This window comes from Neopsephotus bourkii, unplaced genomic scaffold, assembly GCF_033783945.1.
Source record: "Neopsephotus bourkii isolate Nb327-2 ecotype Australia unplaced genomic scaffold, CSIRO-AGI_Nbou_v1 NB_1634, whole genome shotgun sequence".
NCBI classification, from domain to species: Eukaryota; Metazoa; Chordata; class Aves; order Psittaciformes; family Psittacidae; genus Neopsephotus; species Neopsephotus bourkii.
The window spans coordinates 7,733,588-7,754,698 of NW_026902109.1; the positions used below are offsets into that span (position 1 = coordinate 7,733,588).

General features: G+C 39.9%; 1 protein-coding gene across 1 annotated transcript in view; it reads right to left on the reverse strand.

The window, feature by feature from the left end:
* Window positions 1-18,461, reverse strand: part of PHYHIPL (phytanoyl-CoA 2-hydroxylase interacting protein like) — a 59,439-nt gene extending 40,978 nt beyond the window's left edge. The window contains exon 1 of the mRNA XM_061374073.1: window positions 18,306-18,461. The gene's annotated coding sequence lies outside the window, so the exon portion shown is untranslated. The remainder of the gene's footprint in view (window positions 1-18,305) is intronic.
* Window positions 18,462-21,111: the final 2,650 nt, after the last annotated feature.

Here is a 21,111-nt window from a genome sequence, read left to right on the forward strand (position 1 = left end):
CTCCCAACTTCCTCTGAGCAATGTAAACAGTTAAAAGGAAATGCTCCTCTTAGATAAACAGAAAGATATCAAGCAAATTATCATTTTATTAATGCTCTTTATGGTGCTGCTTTCTGAATTTAATTTTTCTGATCAGATTTATAAAGCCTGAATAAGTATTTAAGAAAGAAAAAGTCATAGAAAAAAAAATTATTTGAAGATTTATAAAATGTGTTTGTTGCCTAATGGGCACAAAGTACTGCTAATGCTTGTTTATTAATTTGCTTTTAAGTTTAGCCTTGCTTTATTAGATCCATAATATCCTTGGAGAATAACTAGAACCTTCTGTGTTTCCTCTCTCCTGTGCTGTTAATCATTCTTCCTACTTAAGTAATCGTTTTCGCATTTAATTAGTGCTTTATCCTCCAGATATTGGAACATATCTTGACCTTTAAAGGTTACTGGAAGTCACCTATCCTTGACAATGCTGACTGCTGTTCAGATTTACTTTCTGTCTACAGTTCAGTGGCCAGCATGTGATACCTTTAAGCGAATTTTAGCCCAAGCTGACTGGTTTCAGTAATTCCCTTAAGACATTATGTGGCAGAACCTCAAATGCCTTTGCACAGTCTTGGTGCCATTCTGTACTCTGCTGCTGGTTTGATCTTAAAAAGGAGTGGAGGGATAAAAGTTCTGATGTGTCTGGCTTAGTTTACTGTGGTACACCTGTGTCATATCAGGGTCTCATTATACTACTCACCTTCATATAAATACATTTTCCCCTTCTTCTTTAATATTCCAATTTGGAGCCATGCCCATAAGACAATAGTTTCTATAGTTACTCTTAATTCAATTTTTAAAGACTTGAGGCATACTGACACTTTATTAGTCTCCTGCTACTTCCTCAATTTTCTGTGTGGGATTTTTTTTTTTTTTTTAGCAACTAGTTGTTCCATCATTTCTTTAAATACTCCAAGGGACACCTCTGATGCATTTGTGCAAGTGATGATATTTTGTTATGTATTTCTCAGTTACTTTTTCCCAGCAGTTCACAATTACATCGATGATTTCTTAACCAAGCTGTTACTCAAAGTTTAATCCTCTTCCCAATAAACTTCATGGCAAAAGTCCAACAGTAGGAATAAGAACTGGTCTCAAAATTTGTCTCCTTATTACAAATTAATTACAACTGATATTTTCTTGGTCAAGTCATTTTTTGCTATTGTGCCTTCAGGACTTATAATACAATACCATCTTTCGTATTTAACCTCTTGGCAACTGTTTCAGTGTATCCTCATGCTGTCCCTGTTTTTCTCATGTGCACTAAGCTTGGAATACAGAATCCTGATTTGGTGGCCCTCCAGTTTTCTGTTTCCAGTGCAGTTCATATTTTACTTTTACTTGCTTAAGTAGCCCACAGTGACTCATTCTCTCCAGTGTTGCCCATTTTCATTGGAATAAGACACATTTCTGCTGGCTTTCCATTACATTATCTTCTCAGGTCTTTCTTACTGCCCTTCAACTTTCCAAAAGCACTTTTCTTAAACTCTCTTGACTGATCCTGTGAATGAGATTTTCCTCATAATACTACATCCTTTCACTAGATGATGTCAAAACTCCTCAAAGACAGCCAAGAAAGAGGTATGGTTCAGTAATATAAAGTTAATTAAGAAAGTCTAAGTGACTAGTTTCTCAGTATCATCCACTTACCTAGTTTTCTTATAACTACAGAGCTTTAAGCTTTCTGTAAAGCACAGAAAATGGTCATTCCAGATTAATGTTGCTGCCTACCAGCTTTTGTACCATCAAGATATGATATGAATGAGGTGATATGGCAAGACAGGAAAGACATCATTATCTTATCCCCCACTGCTATCATGAACATAGCTAATCAACTGCAAAGGAAACAGAAGGAAAACTGTGTTAAATGAGTAAGAGGAGCAACACCCAGACATTCCCTCTCCTTGGCTCAGAGCCTGGATATGTAGTGAGACTAGTCTTAAATTTCACTCACTTGACTCATAGCCACTTACTCTTATACTGTGTTTCAGATCTATGATTATTTAAACTGTGAGCCACAATTAGAATTTCACAAGGAAATATGTTAGAAACAGCATTTAGGAGCTGTTTTTTCCATGGGTTTTACTCTGCTAGAAATGTATGCCCACTTAGCACCCATATACATGCAGATTAGATAAAGTATACAGACAGTAAAGTGACCATTAGTTTATAGCACTGTTTTGTTAATAACATACACAAGCATTTTAATTAAACCATGTTCTGCTCTGAATGATGTCCTATCACTGCTACTTGTGTTGTGAATATATGGCAGCACAGCAGTATGTTATTTATTGATATTATAGCAACCCATACAGATTTCCAGTTGCTGTACAATACACAGTGCCTCAGGGGGCTTAAAGTCAGTGGAGGAATTGTGGCATTCTATAAGAACCTTGAAAATCATAGAACTGACTCCAAAATCTGTTAATTACTCATCCACAGCTCCTGGGTCTTAAACCAGGCTGCACAAGAGGATATTTGCAAAGGCCACCTTTAGCCTAAGGAGCTTATTTGCCTGAGGATCTTTCCACAGCCAGCGGGGAGTTGTAAAATCCTCAGCAGAGTGTCTCAATGGGAGCTCACTGTAGGTGCTCTGAGTGGCCTCAGAAGAAATGCTTTCCCTTGATTCTACAGGAAGCCGGGAGCGGAAGTATCCTGTGGCTAAACTTAGTCTTTGTGAATACCCCCACAGATTATTCTTATATGTGTTTGCAACAGCCATCTCGGATAACCTGCAATATATTCTGGAATGAGAAATGAGAAAAGCAGATAAATACAGCAAAGTTCTCTCTCCTAGGCTATCACTAGCCCCTCACCTCCTTGTCCAAAGTTCAGAGTGCTTAATCTACACATGCTCACAGGAGCAGTGCTGGCTGCAAAGCAGAAAACTTGTCATTTATACAGGCACAGCTGTTGCCCAACGACAGAGGTCAGACAGTGGCTCCTGTGTGATGGAATGTGGTTCTGTTTCAGACTTGTCTTTTCACTGCTTTTTTTGTGACCTGCTGAACTCACTTCAAAAGCCCATCATCAGTAAATTCTGTTTCTCTAATTTCCTCTTTTCCTTCCATGCTAACTGCTAACCTGATATGTCGGATGAGCTTTTTTACCAAATTTACTAGAGTTATTTCACTATTTTTTTCCATTTATAAGAATTTGTGCATATAAGTGCCAGGAAAGTTCTACAATGGCAGCAGAGCAACAAAAGTAAATGTGTAAGGTGTAGCTATACAGAGTTCTGTACTTTAAATGTTAGTCACCTAGATTAGTCCCACCATTTTGCGTGTGCAATAGCTACACTGCTACAGTGTATTTCCTTAAATTTTTAGAAGTCACTATCCTTTTAAAGATATTTTGTAGCTGTAGCTCCATCAAATTAATTTAGACGTTGCACCAGCCTAATTATGCAAGCATCTATAGTGATACAGCTAATGTAATACAAAAACTGAGCATAATCCCCCCTTAAATTCTGTGTACCACTAAACAGCTCCTGCCAGGATGAATTTGCCCTGGTATTAAGACAGTACTGAAACCTGTGCATATTTCTGGAGCAGAGCCAAATATTTCTTTATAGTAAAAACTCTAGAAACGTGTTACTGCATGTGTGCTTACCTTCATAAAATTTATTCAAGCAAAGTTATTCCAAAAAGGCAGATATGGCAAATTGAGCCTAAGGGGAGATGGAAAATAGAAATTCTTTAGCACCAACTAAGGACTACTCACATTTGCCTAATAGCGCAATAGAAATTAGTGTCAATGGTGCTAAATTATATCCAAATCCTCCATTCCCTGCAGAGACTTTGAGACCTGAGCAAAAATGCTCTGTGATACATTTTATCATCTACCCGGTGGTTTTGTTCTTTCTTGAAGTTGAGTAATGTATCACTATAAACTAGGGAGAGCAAATGAAGTATAAATCAAGTTAAGTCACAGGGTTAATGAGATTAGCAGTTATCAGACCTATCAGCTATCTATAGCCTGACCACTAAGTCTTATGCCACCAGGAGTTAAGAACAAGGCTATCAAAACCACCAAAAAATGCACATAACTGGCCTTCACCTGAATTACAAGCAAGCCTTCCTGCTTCCAGCACAGGTGCAGTGATGTCCAATAAAAACACCACAACAAATAATTCAGGGAGAAAACACATGAAGCTGCTCCAACATGTTTTCAAGTCTTCTTCCGTGCTTAGAAGGGGTAAGAGACGCTTACCAACAAACAAGATACAGCTGTGAAAGTAGATGCTGGTCCCCCCAGTCCCTTCATCAAGTAGTCCAAAACTACATTCTTAGTTAAAACTTGCAAAAACTGATCTAACAAAATATTCAGTGAACATGATGGTTACCATAGGGAAAACCAAGCTATCTGGGTCCTGTTTTCATTTTGGTGCACAGTGCTTCAGCATTTGAAGCCATGCCATCTAGAACTTATGAGAACAGTTGTTATCAACAAACATTATTGAATAGCAGACAGTTTGGACAAAGATGCTCACTCCCAATGTGCGGCTGTTTGGTTGCAGAAGGCAAATGACTGGGAGGTGCCAGGAGTGCCAATACAGAAATAGGAGCAAGCAGTGGGATTAGGCTGCAGTTGGTTTAGGTTTTCAGCACTCATTAAAATGACTGTCTGACAGCACTGTCTAAATGGAAATATTTTGCAAGCTTTATGAAAACTGTGAATTCATCTTGGAGTAAAATCTCCTTCCTGTATCTTGCTGGGAAAAACACTTTATCGACAAATATATTCGGATTGAAATAGGTTATGCAACCAGTTTTAGAGAGAACGTATGGTCGTATCCCTATTTTCTCAATTTCGATTTCTCCACCCTTTCTGGGGATGGTGGTCTGAACTCCTTACACTGTCAAACTCTCAGTGACCTTAACAGAAAATGGCTTGTCTCAAAACACAGCTGAGCAGATCACCCAGCTGCTTCTCCTTGAGCCAGTTCCCAAATTGAGGTTGCAATCCTGTGAGCAGCTGCAAGGCAGGCAACTGAGTGGGGTCAGTTCTCCAGCCTATTATGTGCTGGTTCCACACACTGTGGAAGCACAAGCTTTGCTTCAACAATGATAGTGGTATCTTCTTTCATTGCTTTTAAATTGTTTTCTCCTCTCCCTCCCTCTCAGCTAGCCATGGAGTCTTATTACTGCTTGATCCATCTGAACCCTAAGGCAAAGTTTTCAGCACTGGGCACACTCCTACCGAGAGAGTTTAGTATGAATTATAAAGTCAAGGCATCCAAATAGTACATCAATTCCCTTCCCGCAGGCTGTCTTCATGAACACTTATTCATCTTGAAATGATGGCAAGCTAAGAAGTCACATAAGCTCTTAAGCTTTCCTGATCTCATGTCACAACTTTTCAAGAACAGCCAACAGAGAGGAGAATGCTCAGAAAAGCATAAACCCAAAACTGTAGTCAGAAACATTTCCTTTGCTGCAACTATTGTTAAATAAAGAGATTACTCACAAGGTAAAAGGTAACAATTTCTTCTGATATATAGCTTATAGCAATTTTTGATTCAGACCAACATTTCTGTTATCAAAGATTATTGCTGTGGTGTCCTTGTTTTGGCAAAGGAGACAGAAAAGTTCTTTTGCATACACCCTTCTAGTGAGTGTAAAGGAGGAGAAGCAAATAGCAAAGAGATATCCATTCCTCTTCTGTTGCGGGAGGACTGTTGGCTGTAGAGATGTATTTTAAAAATCATTTTTTCCTGTCATTAAGGTTAGCAGTATTGGTAACCTTTACAAAGCACTCTTGTATTTCAAAGATAACATTGGCATATGAATGCTAGCTGTACATTGGGACCAGTATTATTTAATATATTCATCAACGATTTAGATGAGGGAATTGAGTGTACTATCAGCAAGTTTGCTGATGACACTAAGCTGGGAGGAGTGGCCGACACGCCAGAAGGCTGTGCTGCCATCCAGAGAGACCTGGACAGGCTGGAGGGTTGGGCGGGGAATAACTTGATGAAATATAACAAGGGAAAGTGTAGAGTCCTGCATCTGGGCAGGAACAACCCCAGGTTCCAGTATAGATTGGGGAACGACCTCTTAGAGAGCAGTGTAGGGGAGAGGGACCTGGGGGTCCTGGTGGACGACAGGGTGACCATGAGCCGACACTGTGCCCTTGTGGCCAAGAAGGCCAATGGCATCCTGGGTTGTATTAGAAGGGGGGTGGTTAGTAGGTCAAGAGAGGTCCTCCTTCCCCTCTACTCTGCCCTGGTGAGACCTCATCTGGAATATTGTGTCCAGTTCTGGGCCCCTCAGTTTAAAAAGGACAGGGACCTGCTGGAGAGAGTCCAGCGCAGGGCAACTAAGATGATTAAGGGAGTGGAGCATCTCCCTTATGAGGAAAGACTGAGGGAGCTGGGTCTCTACAGTTTGGAGAGGGAGCTGGGTCTCTACAGTTTGGAGAAGAGGAGATTGAGGGGTGACCTTATTAGTGTATATAAATATATAAAGGGGGAGTGTCACGAGGATGGAGCCAGGCTCTTCTCAGTGGCAAACAATGAAAGGACAAGGGGAAAAGGGTACAAATTGGAACACAAGAGGTTCCACTTAAACCTGAGAAGAAACTTCTTCTCAGTGAGGGTGACGGAACACTGGAACAGGCTGCCCAGGGAGGTTGTGGAATCTCCTTCTTTGGAGACATTCAAGACCCGCCTGGACACGTTCCTGTGTAACCTTATCTAGGTATTCCTGCTCTGGCAGGGGGATTGGACTAGATGATCTTTTGAGGTCCCTTCCAATCTCTAACATACTGTGATACTGTGATTTCCAAAAAGATGAAGCAACACTTTTCTTACATCCTTAAATCATGTCTTCCAGGCCTGCTGGAGATAAGAGGGGTTTGCACAGGGGAGCAACTAAGTGCAAATCACTTTTAATGTTCCACCTGCTAACTAAAGAATAAACACTGGCAGGCTGGGCCAGAGCTGTGGGCACACAACACTTGCTATACCTCATTTCAGAAGTATAGCATTGCTTTCCTCTCTCTTATGCTCTCTGCCACACACCAGCAAGCAAACAGGAGCATGGGAACAACTGACCACTTCTGATGCCAAGCACTGTATGCAGTGGACGGTAACAGTCTGTGCTCGCCAGCACTTCTCAAAGAAAAGGAAAAGACAGTGTTCCTCTCAAGCCTTCTGTGAGGTCAGGGAAAGGAAGCCACTTTCTGTACTCTTTATCCTCATATGGGGCTAAGCAGAGGAAGCCAGATTTGGGAAAACATATGAATAAGAGACGATGGCAGGCTGTTCTCTTATACACAGCACAGTAATTGGACGAGTGTTGTCAAAGCCACAACACGAGCACTTCATGCCAAGTTCACATGGTTTTGGAAAGTGGGCAAGAGGGAGGCATTTGCACTCTGATGCTGTTTTTTCCTTTCCCAGGACACAGCACAGTGGCTGTGACAGCCAAGGAAGCACACATACAGCAGAGGTGTTCTCAAAATTTCTTTGCCCTTCTCCTCCCCAACTGCTTTCTTCTGCTTGCTGTTGTTGCTTACTAGTGGTTTCTAGGGGAAAATAGAAAAAGGAAGAACAGCAAGGGGCAAATGTAACTTGCCATTTCCAGAGATGACACAGCACTGCTGCAGGGACTAGCAGAAACATGCTGGCCATGCTCCTTTCCACAAGGACAGATCAGGGACACACAGAGAAATAATAACTCTTAGGGGTGAGGAGACATCTTGAGTACCTGACATGTACACTCCAAGTTAAGTATCCCCTTCCCATGCTGCCCTAGCTCTCAGTCTGTAGTATCCCTGAGCAGGAGGAGGCTGGTAGAGAGAATAGGCTCCACACATTTCCCTTGTTCAGAGGCAGTTTATCCAATGTTAGAGGACCTGCCCAGGTCAAGTTTGATTCTATTTTCAGAACTGCGTAATGACTGTTGATGGCATCTGCCCACAATTGGCAGCAAGCATTGATGAGTACTGTGAACAACCATTTTCCAAATGTACAGCCACGTGTCTCCTTTCTGCTCCAGGCGGCTGATAAAGATCCACTGATGGTAGTTTCTGTCTAATATGGTAAATTATTTTGGAGATTACATTCTTCTCTTATGCAATCTCCTTATGTAAGGATTGAGGAAACCATGTAAAAAGCAGAATTTGAACAGCAAAATAGCAGTGGTTCTGGAGCTCAACACAGGTACTGACATCTTGAAAGGTTTTCTGAATATTCAAAGCTACTATAAAGCCAATAGAAATAAAATTCACCCTATTTTAAATATAAACAAGAATCTTAAGAGTTGTACTTCACCAAAGAATGCTGTGCAATAATCCACTAGCTGGATTATCCACTAACTAACCAGCAGTTTAGTGAATGAAATAGGAGGTTACTAAGCAAGTAAGTTTTGATCCAAAGTAAAACTAAACCAAAACGGAGCGAAAAGCTCCAAAACCTAGAGCTGAGAGACTGCAAATCGGTTGTTCCTGGAGTATTTTGCTTTTCCTAACCAACCATAACCACATGATGTCTGACAATTCTTGCATGCTGATTTATGAAATTGTACCGTGCTACTCCATTCAGTCTCCTCAAGTGCTGTATCAGCAGCTCCTGCTAGAAGTGCTTTTTCTCCTGAGGAAGAGTACATTCATTCATTAATCGCTCATTCCTCATAACTCATGCTTGTAGTAGCAAAAGACAGAGGGAATGACTTATAATGCTTTAAATCTTGATGGCAGAGAGAGGAGAATGTAAAAGAAAAGATAGAGAAGGGAAAAGAAACAAGAGTAGCGAAATGGATGGAAAATGAGGAGAAGCTCTTTTGTACTTTCCATTCATATTTATTACTGTCTGCTCTGTTCCCTTCTTTATCTTCCTTTGTTATATCACGTGCCATACTGGAAGCTATAAGAACATTGTGCTCGGATAAAATGGCAAGAAGCCAGCACATGCAGGACCTCAAAATACCAGAGAGGTTAAGAATGCTTATGGGTGGAGGCTGCTTGTAGTAATGTGACAGTATCTCAAAAAGTTTCATACTTACAGAGGAAAAGTCAAAATCAGGAGAGGGTCTGTCCTGTCTTTACTTCTGAGTATGAGGTACAGAGGGCTCATAGATTTACAAAACTCAGTAAGTGGTGGACATTTTTCACTGCTTTTAGATGAGATTTGAATCAGTTCTGAAGAGAGCTGAGAAAAACACTGGAGAAAAAAATCCACCATCATTTGCTCAAACTTTTTTATGAATTCATTTCAGCTGTGTTCACTTCCTTCTATGTTTGTCATTCATATACATTCTAATGAACAAATTTGCTAGCGGTAAGACTCACAGAAACTGAAATCATTATGAAAATTATCCAGTGAAGTATTTGGAATAATGCATTGGTAAAGGCTGGATTCTGAAAGACAGAAACAGCTAAGGAAATTTCACCTTTGCCCTGTCACTACACTAGTTATAAACAAATGGGCTCTTACCTGTTTGTTTTTCTGTTAAAAAATCTGTAGTTCTGAAATTAGCATTAAAATGTTTTTCATGCTGGACTTTATCAGCCTTTCAAATGGAAAACACAGCCTAAGCATGTATATTTTATTAAACACTTGCATATTTCCTTTGCAGGAAGATCAAACCAAACTTGAGGAAAAAAAGTTTAAAGCTTCTGACATTGGTTCCATTTACAATGAAATACCACAGACAGAACAAACCCAAACACATCATCTGCACTTATCTTCTCTTAAGCCCTGCAGAATAACATGGAAATACAAGGGAGAGAGAGTGTCCAAAAAGAGGGAAAGTAAGGAGGAACAAAAACAAACTAGGGGAAGATATACTTCATGTTGTTTAATAGGGAAAACCAGTAATGACATGTAGATCATCTGACTAGATTCAGTCAATTAAGAAAATGAGACTTTCCCATGTTTATTACTGAGTTACTGAATGCAAGTAGCACTGTTACCAGAGTGGCTGATGTTAGCCCTACTGAGCTCTCTGGCTCTGTTGCTCAGTACTGTTGTTGCACACACCAGCACTTAGCTTCCTGCTTTGCTGTCCTGAGCCCAGCAAGTGAATCTGTTTGTGTGTCTCAGTACTTTTGACAGACTCTTTCAGACCTTTCTGAAGACCTTTCAGCTGGTAACCCACAGTGTGTAGATACATACTTGGCTCAAATTCCTAAAACAAGTGTTCTTTGTGAGGCAGGCCCAAAGAAAAAAAGATTAAAAAAAATCAGTTGTTTTAAAGCATTCTGCTACTGTCCCACTGAGAAACACAGAAACATGGGGTATTCCATGAAGCTGACTGTCTGCTCAAATATATCTTTTCTATTAACAATTTTTTAAACTATATCTGCAATTTTTATATTATTCTTATAGTGTTCCTCCTCCTTCCACTTGCTGTATTGTTTTCCATCATAAGCAGTAAGCTGGCTGTCTGGATCTCTTCATTCACTGTGACATCAGGTACTTAAGCCTAAGGCATCAGTGTCTTTCAAAAGGTTGCACAGGGTGGCAACACTTTGGTTCTGAAGATGAAATGCATCAAGGCACCAAATTCTGAATTTCAATTTTTCTTGACCTATACTTTTTTTTCCTCAATTCCACTGAGGGAGACATTCGGTTATCCAAATGTTTATTTTGGATGCAAGTATAGCTTAGTTGCAAAAACAACTGAATGTATATGAACAGCAGACCTTATTTGAAATGGCTCTGTTCTGTATATGATCTATTACCTCCAGTAAGGATACTTAAATGAAGTTGAGCTATTTGTATTGGAGGCAGTGGCTGCAGATCAGTATCATTTGTCAGTCACCAGATAGCTGAGCTTTCTTAGTGCTCTTCTGTACATGCCCCAGCACACATTATAATTTTTTAAGACACTAATACTGGTTATTAGAATTCTGAAGGAAGAGATTTTCTCTGCTTCTGCAAAATTTTTGCTTTTTCTTCTGTGCTCAAGTCATGGTTTTCATCCTCCCCCATTTCAACTGTCTTTTGCCAGGTTCCCCTTTAATATGTTCATCTAATAACATAGCACATGCAATATAATTTTTTTTGCATTTGTAGACTAATACAGTCATAGAATTGTTTGGGTTGGAAGGGACTTTCAACAATCATCCAGTCCAACCCCCTGCAATGAGCAGGAACACCTTCACCTAGGTCAGGTTGCCCAGAACCATATCCAGCCTTACCTTGAGTGGCACGTTGAGTGCCAGGGGTGGCAGATCTACCACCTCTCTGGGCAACCTGCTCCAGTATTTTACCACCCTCATTGTAAAAAATGTTTTCTTTACATTCAGCCGAATCTCTCCTTTTTTAGTTTAAAACCATCATCCCTTGTCCTGTCTGAACAGGACCTACTAAAATGTCTTTCCCCATCTTTCTTCTAGGCCCCTTTCAAGAACTGAAATGCTGCAATAAGGTCTCCCAAGAGTCTTCTCCAGGCTGAACAACCCCAGCTCTCTCAGCTTTTTCTCATAGGAATGGTCCTCCATCCCTCTGATCATTTTTGTGGCTCCAATAAGTATATGTAACATCTATATAATTGCCAAGTAAGGAATAGAGGGGAAGGAAAAGTGTAAGGATAAGATATCTCTTACGAAGTCCCCTAAAACAGAGATTATGTTAGTTCTTATCAGAGTGATAGCAATAAGGAAGTTCACTGACTTTGACATGGAAGGATGCAGCCCAATTAGCCTCAGTGGGCCAGAACAGGAGGATTTTCACAGGAAAACATTCTAAAATAACATCTATAACTTGACAGCACTGTATTTCAATGTTGATTAGAGTAATTAGTTTATACCTCTTATAACACTATCTCAGGAAATTTAAACATAATATGCCCTGAAACTATGAACAAATAATTTGGCAAGGATCTGGAGGAATGCTTATATGTGCAGCAACCCTTGAATAAAGTAAAAGAATTAAGCTATCAGAGTCTGATCAGAAGCCCCGCTACTTGAAGAGATTTACATGTGAATGTTTATTTCTAGACTTTGCTTCTAAACTATCAAACATTTCCCTAAAATGATGGCTTGGCTTCGCGAGCGAAGATTTGGGAAGGGCTTTAACCATGCTTACTACAAGCATGATGACCAAGGGTATGTGGGATATGCAAATCTGGCAAGTGTCAGTAAGCCCTTCCAGCCTGCGCAGTAGATTTTTTATGTGAAGCGCAGCTTGCACAGAGCTGGTCCCACCCTTTACACCTGAGGTTTGACTGCCACGGCCTAGTTAGCTAGGACGGTGACAGCAAAGTCCACAGGTCATAGGTTTTGTCAGAGTGTCCTTCTCTTAGATGGAAGACCATACAAGGCTAGACAAGCTCCATTTGCCCGGGTTTGAAAATAGGAGTTTTCCTTCTGCTATGAGGAAGACCTGTCTTCACCAACGAAAATTCAGGAAGGGCTTTAACCCACACATTCTGAGCAAGACTGTCATTTCCTGGGTCAATCTCAAGCAACCACTATCGTGAGCCCACCGAGGTGCTGACGGCGCTGCAGTATTGCTAGGTCTAGGTAGGATTCTGACTTAGAGGCGTTCAGTCATAAGCCTGCAGATGGTAGCCACGTGCCAGTGGCTCCTCAGCCAAGTGCATGCACCAGGGATCTGAACCTCCGGTTCCTCTTGTACTGGGCAGGATTACTACTGCAACAACACATCATCAGTAGGGTAAAACTAATCTGTCTCACGATGCTCTAAACTCACCTCACGTTCCCTATTAGTGGGTGAACAATCCAACACTTGGTGAATTCTGCTTCACAATGATAGGAAGAGTTGACATTGAAGGATCAAAAAGTGACATTGCTATGAACGCTTGGCCACCACAAGCCAGCTATCTTTACACTGAAACACAGACTGGGTCAGAAAGGAATATTGGCAAACACCATTGCAATGTAAAGACCCTTCAGGTTTCTCTTAAGAGTAAACAGTTCCATGCAACTTGAACTGATGAAAGAATAAATTATGCCTACTCATGTTTTGTCTCGCCAATAAACGTCCTACTGAGAATAATAAAATATTGGATATCAATGGATTATAATATCAGGAAATTTGAAAGCATTCAAAGAATGGTACTCCAGAAGAGCCCCTCTTGACCTTTTATATAAAGAACCATTTTGGAAAGATATCGGAATATCATTCAGATATATTTTGATATTCTGTATTTCTATTTCAAAATATTGAAGTGGCCATTAAGTTCTGAAAGGATGTAAAACAAAAGTTTCATTTTTTTTTTCCTCACAATTTGATGATGAACACCACCAGAAGTGTGATCTTTACAAGTCCATCACAAGCATATAGAGTATAAAATAAAAATACAGATTAATAGACAGAGAAAAATTATTACATAACCAGAGAAATTGCATGCACTGAATTGATTTTTGTTGTTGTTGTTATTTAACCATGAGAAATGTAACTCCATTAAAAAATGATGAAACATATCTACAAGTAAAAAGGGGCACAAATTCAAGTCTTGAATATGCCCTTTCTGCATATTTTGTAGGTCAACAGTCAGAGTCTACCTTAGATTGGAGGTAAATACATTTTATGATGAAAAAATTATCAGAAATGATTGGCACCTCCACTTAGTGCACTCAAGAGCGGAATGCAGTTCCCATGATTTGGCTTTCTAGTAAACATACCATCCTCCATGGGCAGGAGCAGCACAGTCTATGAGCAGGAGGGCAAAAAACACGTGCAGTTAGATACAAATGGTGATCATGGAAGTCACCGTATCTTGTTACAGAGAAGCACCATGCCGTGGGGTAGTTGCATATTCCTGTACTAACCTAAACAATGTGGCCTCCAGCAGCCACTGCAGAAACCCACTCCTTCGCTAGCATGAGTTCCTGTGTAACTGCAGGAAGACTTCTGTTCTATTACAGCCATGAGAATACTTGTCTGCCATGTGTATTGTAAATAACTGCTTATTTTAATTAAGGTTTTATCTCCTCAGTCTCTGCACTAATCCTTAGTACTCTTTCATAATATCCCACAGACCACTCCAGGGTATTTCCTGGCATTGAAAAATTCTTTACTTTGCTGGGTTTGGTTTGGTTTGATAGGCTTTTGTGCATCCATCTTCATCTTTTATTTTCTAACAGAAGCCTACTAAATATGTGAGGCAAAAAAACCCACTAGTGTTTGAGCATTAATTGGATGCAAACAGCAATTTGTGTATTTGAGGAATAGCAAAGGTGCCACTAGGGTGTGTAAGTGGGAAGCTGGCACAGTAGCTTTTGCCAACATTTGCATCAACGTGGGAGTACAGCAATATGGTAGCTGTTAACATTGCACTCAGTAAATATCTCATCATATGTGAAGATATGACTAGCCTTTTGGAGGAAGAAACTGAGTATTCTCTGCATCCACAGCAGGATTTTATGTATAATCCCAGTAAATGTCAGCAGGCCTTCATAGGTGCTTAAATACCATATACATAAAATTGCTTTATTGAAATCTAGTGAAATAGTGACATAATAGTGAAATAATTCACACATTGAATTATCCAGAGAAAAAAAGTGTAATGCTCAACATGGAACTTATTCTCAACTGACTCAGACCCAAAGAAAAAACACATAGGCCTGCTGTTTTCAAGTATATGTGACAATTTTTGTTACTATGAGACCTGGTTTCTTTGTGCTATATATTTGTGTATCCACAAAAGAAAGCACTTATTTACAACATTTTTTTCTTTCTGTTACAAATAGGAATGCTGTTAAAATTATTGGTTTAGGACCAAGGAAATTTTTTCTGTTTCACATGAATTTGATGCATTTTTAAACTATTGGAGTTAAACAACAAAGACAATATTGTAGATAAAAATGGCACTAGATCTCAGTGGGAAATGTTTATACAAGTATTTCTTGCTATGAGGTTTTCCCCTGTGGAACTCTTACAATCCTTCAGAAAGATTCACTACATTCTTCTATAAGGAAAAAAAACCCATGGTGGTGGGTTTCTGTCTTCCAGTCATGCTCTGTTTTCATCTTGCCATAACATTTCTCTCTTCCTCACTTTCTGTGCCTGGGTCCACCATTGCTACTCTCCTGAGTTTCATCCCTAAAGCAACTACTGATTTTAAATAATTCCCAGAGCCCAATGCTCTATACTTCTGCCAGATATGTTCCCTTAGAAGAAAGTTCTCTATAATAAAAATGTATCATGACACCAGCAATTGAAATATAACCATTTGGAAGAGCCAAAATCACTGAGATTTTCAAGAAGTTTTGTCTGTGAATTTCAAAAAGGTTGATCTGCAGACACAAATAGCAACAAACACAGAACTGGAGCAAACTCAAAATATATACTATGACAGTTGGCTTGATCCTTTATTTCATTGAAAATGAACACACTAGATTTAATAAGCTGATGTAAATTGTTATTTCTGTTCAAGACCTATGAAAATTCACCAATTTAATAAATTCCTCATTCTTATTTCTTCCTACACTGTCCACTAGTATCTTGCTGCTAGCATGTACATGAACTGCAGAGGAAGCATGCTTTTTAACACCAGGAAATTCTGAAACAAATGCCACAAAATGACTTGTCAAGCCAGTATTAAAACTGCCTGGCTATGCAGGTAAAAGAAATTTTCATTCAATATTAATGGTTCTTATCCACTCTCCAAAGTAGCTTCCAAAATGAGGATTCTACCCATGGAACATCACCTGTGTTTTTATTTTACATTCACAAATTATATACTGTCTTTTATGAAAGAATTTAGGAATATAAGGTGGTGGAGAAAAAAAATGACTGTACTGAATGATAGCACTGTTTCAAACTAAAATGACGTACTAAAGTGCTTTGGCTGCAACAATGGACAAAAATGCGCTTATATGCATAGAATCATAGAATCATAGAATCAGTCACAGAATCATAGAATCATAGAATGGTTGGGGTTGGAAAGGACCTTAAGATCATCTAGTTCCAACCCCTCTGCCATGGCAGGAAAACCTCGCTCTAGACCATGTGACCCAAGGCTCTGTCCAGCCTGGCCTTGAACACTGCCAGGGATGGAGCATTTACCACTTCTTTGGGAGGCCTGTTCCAGTGTCTCACCACCCTCAGAGTGAAGAACTTCTTCCTTATAGGTTTTTGGATTTTCACATGCAAATACAAGAAAGGCCATTTACACTTTTTCACTGAAAAATTAGTGATTTGTACATTCCCTAGTAGCATACTCTCAATAAGCCTTATTAATGTAGCTGTTTGCATTCACAGTTATTGTCACAATCATGAAAAAGGAAGATAATTTTTTCACCTTATGTCTTAAGCCTAACAGGTTGAAATTTATATCTGTAGAGAAATGTTAAACTGGAAAATTCCTTCACACCAAAAACCAAATAACAAAATTGCACCTAAAATGAAGATCCTGAAATGCTGCTCCAGAAAGTGAAATATCAGCAGACTGATTTCAGCAGCAGGCAGCCAAGAAAGACTATGGGAGATGTGATTATGACCTTTTCTTCTCAGCCCACTGCCTAAGAGTGAAGAGCTCATGGAGACAGGCCAGCGCCATGAAGGACTGAGGAGTGAGGAGCCCGACCACCCAGCGAAGCCATCATTTCTCTTCCAGCTGGAGACCAAGGTTGTACTGTAAGCTGCCCCACTGGTATTTACCAAAGAAGTTAGAAGAGCCTCCTGCAGCCATCACCAGCCTGACTGGATAGAAAAGCTGAGGGATGAATCTACTACTTGTTCTTTCCTAGGGTTTCCAGTGTCCTAAGGACTTGGGAGAGCCCCATTAGCCTGAATGCTTACACTCACACATTGCTCAGAGGTGTCTGAGATGCATCACTATTTCTGCTGTTGCCAGCTCTGATTTCTCTTTGAGCACATGCTTCTTGGTGAGTTAAATCTGGCTCATAGCCAGTCCATGGACAGCGATCTTATGTTATATATGGAGTTGTATGTTTTGTGCATTTGGTAATGACAGAATAAGGTTTAAGCCATAGCTGTACCGGCCAGCTGTCTCCAGCGTGCCTTCCAAGTGCCAAAAAAGTCTTAGGAGAAATGTCAATAAGGAAATACTGTAAAATAACATTTCATATAGAAAGTACTTTGCCATGATATATATAGTGTTATTTTGGACAAGTTTTCTTAATCAGTAAACAATCTTGTATAAGAATAAGGGCAGCTGGAACTTAATGCCATTTGTAACTAGCTTTCCAATAGGAACTAAAATTAAAACAAAAACCAATCCAAGCATGCTGACCCATGTGTGATTCATGAAAACGAAAGGATATATGTGTGAATTTGACACAGAGTGTAGAAAGTTTTGAGAAATGTATAAAGCCAAGTACTCCTCATTTTGCAGTGAACCACTGCTCACTGGGTTTTATAATCCTAAGGGGACTTAGATTTTGTTGAAGCAAAACCCGTTCAGCTGTACAGTGAAAGAGCTTATTTCTCAAACCATGTGCTAAAATAAATAGTCTGACATCCCACTCAGTAGAATAGATCATTCCAGACATATATAAATAAATAAAACTCCACTCAGAGAAGAAGCAACAAACAAGAAAACCTTTATCCTTGAGTATCTGGAGTCCAAATGCATTCACATCCAAGAGAACAAATCATATTTGAGCTTTGACACATGCTAAAGAACTGTTCTAACCATCTCTTAAGAAGAGGACGCCATCTCTTACATCTTATTCCCATATCACATGCATGTATACCCCTCCTCAAAAAATAAATTAAAAAATTTATACCTTGCATGGAAGCAGCCATAACCTTTTGAATAGATGGGAAACCTGATGGACTGAGATGCAGTGAATCCCTTACTTGCTAATTTCAGGAAGGGAAACATTTAATTTTGAACGTTATTTTCAGACAGCTTTCATGGCTTAGAAGAAGATCAGCAATGTAGAATAATATGATTTTATATTATTAAACTCTGGAGACACGCAGAAACCAGACATATAATAATCATAATAACAATAATAATAATAACTACTTGATATAAACAATAAAATTTTAAAGAAAAATGCACATCATATTTGCCTGTATAATGTGGGTATTCCCACTCAAATTCCTCAGTCATTGAATACTCGTGATTGTATCAAGCCTTTAATTCCACAACAAATTCTCCTTCTGCTCCCCTCAGCATCACTATTCCCTACTTTCTGCACATGTGACCTTTTCACTGAATCTTATTTCCCTGCAAGCAGTGGGTCATGCTCTTCCAAGCCCTTCCATTATTTCTCTCCTCTATTTGCCACATGCTTCCCCTAGTTGCTCAGCTCTTTGCCAGCTCCCATTCCTCCCGTCCTTCCAATCTCCCTCTACCCCAGGAGTGCCCTACCTCATGCACTGGGTGACTGGCTGGAATCCTTGATTGAGGAGTCTCCCCGCTCACACTGGAGATGGCAACTTCCCTGTGGGCTCTTCTCCTTGCAGAGTGTTCCGCGCTATCCTCCTGGTGCTCCTCCCCTAGCTCCCACCAATCTTCCCATCTGGGCACAGAAAAGAGAGGTTTTGTTGCAAGTTGTGTTGGGGCCCCATGAGGGGAATGGTCCTGCCCACTCTGGACACTACCCAAACACGAAGGACACCTGAAGGGTAATGTGACTCGTCCCATCCCAAAGTCAGGTGGATGTGAGCTTTGAGATCTGAAGGCAGCCTGCCTCCTAAAACCCATTTACAGCCAGCACTCCTGGTGACCTCCCTCTTAGTACGCATACTCTCCAGTTACCAGAACTGGGGAGGGTGACTGCAAAACCAGGCTTCCCCTGCCGCCACTGTCATCGTATTTGCATGGCAGGGAGATGATCAGGCTGCCTTTGTGGGGCCCTTTGGCAAGAGCCCAACAGCATTTCTGTGCCACTGCTCACATTGTACTGCAGGAGGATAAACACGAGTTTGTCCACAGTGCTCTCAACAGCTCTGGAGGAAATCCATGATCAAGCAGCATCAAATAGGCTGGGACTGAGCCACTCTCTGTACACCAGCTACTGTCTGTTTCCTAATTTCCTGTCTCTTGTAGGAACATGGAAGTTTGCCGGCGTCAGAGAAATAAAACAAGGGAATATAGTGGGACTGTGATAAATATTCTTACCCAGTGTCTGATGCTACAAAATTGTCTTTAATAATCCATTGTAAAGAAACAAGCTGGACAGCTCTTAACATTTCTCAGGACCATGGCAGGATGCTACAGAGGTAGCAGAATGAGATAAATGAGGCAGAAAGTACTTAACGTTTGAGAAGAGAAAAAGAGGGTTACTAGTGAGAGGAGAAAAATCATTTTAAAACCAGAAAAGACCATCTCAAAAAAACCTCTCTCTACCCTACAAATATTCAAAAGCATAAAAGATGTTATCAACACTCTACTCCCTCCTGGCTAATCTCTCTTTGACAGGGAGAATAATGCTAGAAAACATAAAGACAAGATCTTTCATCTACTACCCTACTGGTAGAAGCTATTTATGAGCTACCAGAGCATTACGCTGACTTTGCAAAGATTTGAGTAACCACATAAACTTCAAGGTCTGAGAACAGAAGAAATAGATCAGGAAAAACCCAGCAAGGCTGGCCGTCTCTAACCCTTGAGATCTCTAGACTTGAAAAATTTCCCCTGTACTTCCTGAACTTAATGCATGGACTTGAAACCCTCTGGCCTTCATTGTTGAGCATTCTGTCTCCTACAGCTGTAACACAGGTACTGGTCTAGTCTTCTGCAAATACTGTCAAACTTCTGTTGGGCCTCAACACAAGCAGACCAAGAGTTAATGTTGCTTCTACAGTATACTCTGGGAAAATTCCAGTAACTTTAACAGAAGTTGGTGCATGTGCTATAACCTTAAATTGTGGTGGTTTTGGTTTTAGTTTTGTTTGGGGTTTTTTTTGTTGTTTTTTTTTTCAGTTTCTTTGTCATCAATCAGGCAGAGTTCCTATGAGGAAAGCCGTTCTTGAATGTAGAACCTGAAATCCAGAAAAGCATAGGTGTGCAAGCAGGACCTCCATCTGCTCTCCTTTTCCGGTACCACAACAGAGACAGAAGAGGGCTGAAGCACACATGCTAACATATGGTAAGATAGTGCTTCAGTTGTCTGTAAAACAGAACATGGCATTTCATAAACAACCCCTTTTCCACAAAGGCAGGATTCTCCTGCTGACTCCCCCATTGCTGCAGTGATCAGCTGATCAAACTCTTTGGAGTATAGTGTATATTATCTTTATTTCACTGTCTTCAGTGAAGCTAGACAAACTTACACCTACTGAGAAACTACATACTATTGCATTAATGTACTACTGCAGTAAGGAATACAGTTGTGAAATTGCAATGCAAATATGGATATGAAAAGAAAGAATCTTTCTCTTTCCTAAAAGCCATTATCCCATCAGATTTCTACAGAATCATAAAAGCACAGCCTACAGACCTGATTCTCTCTACCTTTCCTCTGAAATGAACATCGTTTTAAAAAAAATCCAACCTTTAGAATTCCTTTTCCTATCCCAAATCAGTTACTATTTCCTGTTCTTTTAATTTTTAACAAGGAATTAAATATGTATTCTGATCAAAAAATAAATCTCCTTTTGAATTACCCAAATGTTAAAGCTACAGTTCTGTGGCGAAGAGACAGTGCTCTGAAGAACAGAGCCATCTACAGAAATCTTCTTGATAATGGTGTCCTTCTTTCAAATCCAAACATTTCCTTGATGTAGAATACAAATTGAGCTCTAGTGTCTAAGTCAGCTAGGATTTCAAAGTTGGCCTTTATACATTGCCATTAATTAATTCCGTCCAAGAAATTCAAACAAAGATACAAACAAAAAAGTTCTCTAAATACGTTACATAAGGCATTCAGAATATTCCAATTCATTCCCCTCCAGGAACACAGCAGAGTCAAAGAATAGTGTACACAGCATCTTTAGACTGTATAAAAAGCACTAGAAACTGTGAGTATAGTTTAAAACCCATTTATTTAAAGCTCTCCATTATAGGAGCTATTGTAGAGTATTTGCTAATCAATCTACACTTCTGAGTTCTAAACAATTGCAGGCTTAATGAAGTGTACTTTTCTTCACTTTCAGATGCAGTAACAAAGACTTTCCTATTAAAAGGGAGAAAATGAAAGCACAAGGCAGATGATGTCTTCCAAAAATTACTG